This window comes from Lactuca saligna, chromosome 1 (assembly GCF_052625555.1).
Source record: "Lactuca saligna cultivar CGN05327 chromosome 1, ASM5262555v1, whole genome shotgun sequence".
Lineage (NCBI taxonomy): Eukaryota > Viridiplantae > Streptophyta > Magnoliopsida > Asterales > Asteraceae > Lactuca > Lactuca saligna.
In genome coordinates this window covers 94,445,453-94,447,988 of record NC_136417.1, presented here as the reverse complement: position 1 = coordinate 94,447,988, position 2,536 = coordinate 94,445,453, and the positions used below count along the sequence as shown (strand labels likewise).

The window sequence follows — 2,536 nt, the reverse complement described above, 5'->3', positions numbered from 1 at the left end:
CTCCTCTTCTTGCATCTCGCACGTCGTCTCCCGCTCTCTACTATCACCATCCTCGATTCAGCTTCCAAAACAGTCGCCATCCACCTCAAAAGGAAGTCACACGAAGCAGCGTTTTTGACCGTCCGATCGCCCCCTGTGACTTCTCTTTCAGGTCGATGGTCACCGAATACGTTACCAAAACACTTCAGGTAAGTCAATCACCTCCTCACTTATTTTGTTTTCTGATCAGATCCTCTCTTTTGCAATGGTTGGCGTAACGGCAGACGCGGACAATGACGTGTTTCTTGTACAAAATCCTTATTTCCAATACCCTTTCATATCTCTACAATTTCACCACCGACACCGGGGACCTCATGAAACGGTGGATGAATCGATTTCTCAAAGAATATTAACAACGATTACATTCTATTCACATGTTTCCAAGCTTTTGGAAATCGGCTATTTCCGGTCTACACTTCTTCCTTCACGTTTTTCTTTTATATTCTACTTCTACTTCTTCCTTCGATGGTGTTGGAATAATCAGGTTTTACATGACAGTTTGTGTTTTACCTTTTTTTTTTCAGAAGGGATTCATGGGGTTGTCCATTTCCAGTTTTTTAATCGATTTTAAATTGAAAGGTACAATCTTCGTATTTGAAGCCCTTACTGTTGTTTATTTTTGACTTTTGATTCCCTTTTTTGGTATTTACTTAGCAACGACTATACAACTTATTTCAACGACTAATACAAATAGATGCAATATTCATTTCTTAACCAAACATCAGTTTTATCATACGAATCTAAGGTACATCTGCTAAAATCCTCTCTTATTTATTTTAATTAGTGACATACAGGTTATGATTTTTATTGAAAATTAGTTTCATGATCTCTACAAATCATTTTTAGAGATAGGTCCATCTTTATCCACTGGAATACAATACTAACTATTTTTTTTTACTCTTTTTATTTCCCACCTAACTTATCTCCCTTTGTTCTCAAATTCGTGTTCGTATAATGGTTTTTAAGATTTATGAAGTCTTAATTCAATTTATTTTATGTAAATTAGTCAAATTTATTTTCTGGAGTTTGCATACCAAATGTTTGTTTATACGTCTCCATGAAATTGGATTGCTAACTTCCATATCTTCATGAAATCATATGAGTTCTATTTTGTGCAGTTACAACTCTATTGTTATCTTTGTAGACTAATTTCCATTTGCTTCTCTTTATATGATGGTTTGTTTACTTTGTCAATATATTGTAAGTTGATTTGTTCCATGGTTCTTCCTAGCAGCAGGAGGATTTTGGAATGATTAGTTTTCCTATAGCAGCGACACAATTCAATCCATTGGATGAACCAAGTCCTTTGGGGTTAGGCCAACTAACCACTAGCAGGGTAGACCATTGGGCACACGGTCTGTATTTGATGAAATGATCTTCATACACTCTTTCTTTTTAGCAAAAGGTGAATAATCTATACATCTTTTATAGTTCTTGCTTCAACATTTGTTTGGTTTTTCATAAAAGACGTGTTGAATTTGCCAAATCATAGACTTATATGTTTTTTTGTTGTTCTAACGGGAAAATCATCTAAAAATAATGATTGTACTGCATCTTAACATATAAGTACCTGCAACTATTTTTCTAATAAAAAAATAATATTTTTATTTTATTGGGTTTAGGGTTATAGACACATAAATTGTTCAATGTCTTGATTAACTCTATTATTTGTTATGTTTTTGTTGTTTGTAACGGGAAAAGTAACACAAAAAATTGAATTTACTATGCCTTACATGTAAGTATTCATACTCATTTATCTTAAAAGATTTCAGTAACTCATCTTTGGGTTTTCTTGATCTTTTTATTATAAAAACATGAAATTGTCTCATTTCCTCTCTTTATTATTAACTCATGTTTCCTCCTAAATTTCAAAGATTATTGAAGATATATTCTTAAAACATAGATCTGTTTATGCAATTTACCTTCTTTTTTACTATTGCAGGAACATCTGAAAGAGGAACTATATACAACTGAAGAAATAGAGAAAATCAGTGGTGAAATTTTTTATTCAGTTTTAGTCTACTTGGCTTCGTAATTGCTTGATCTTTTTATTAAATGTACATATGTAAAAAGTTTTTTTTTCATGAATTTTAGTGTTCCTCAAAAGCAACTCATATTTGTGTTTGTTTATCTCTACAATTTCGACTAATAAATGCAAGAATGGATCAAAAAACAGAAGAAAAAGAGAAAAAAAATCTCATAAGACTGAACTCGAAGGTGCACACACCCATAAGCCAACGCATTAACTATTAAGTGAAGTATCAAAGGTAAACAATTTTCCCTCTTCCTCTTCAGATTCTCTTTTGTTGTTGTATAACCTATGTTTGTTGCAACTAACTTTAAAAAATGTTGATGGTATGTACAAAAAGTTGCAAATAATTTTCTTTATGATTAATAGCCTTCGACATTTGGTAAGTTTTCTTATAAAAAATTGAAAACTATTTTAGATAAATCTACTAAGCTGCTTTGGGTTGTCATTTTCCGATTTAAGAATTGC

At 32.1% G+C, this 2,536-nt stretch overlaps 1 long non-coding RNA gene across 1 annotated transcript; it reads left to right on the top strand.

The window, feature by feature from the left end:
• The first annotated feature begins 328 nt into the window (after positions 1-328).
• On the top strand, positions 329-1,369 carry LOC145000196 (uncharacterized). Its single transcript, XR_013661155.1, has 3 exons — positions 329-447; positions 564-618; positions 1,274-1,369. It is a non-coding gene; the product is annotated as an uncharacterized LOC145000196 (long non-coding RNA).
• Positions 1,370-2,536: the final 1,167 nt, after the last annotated feature.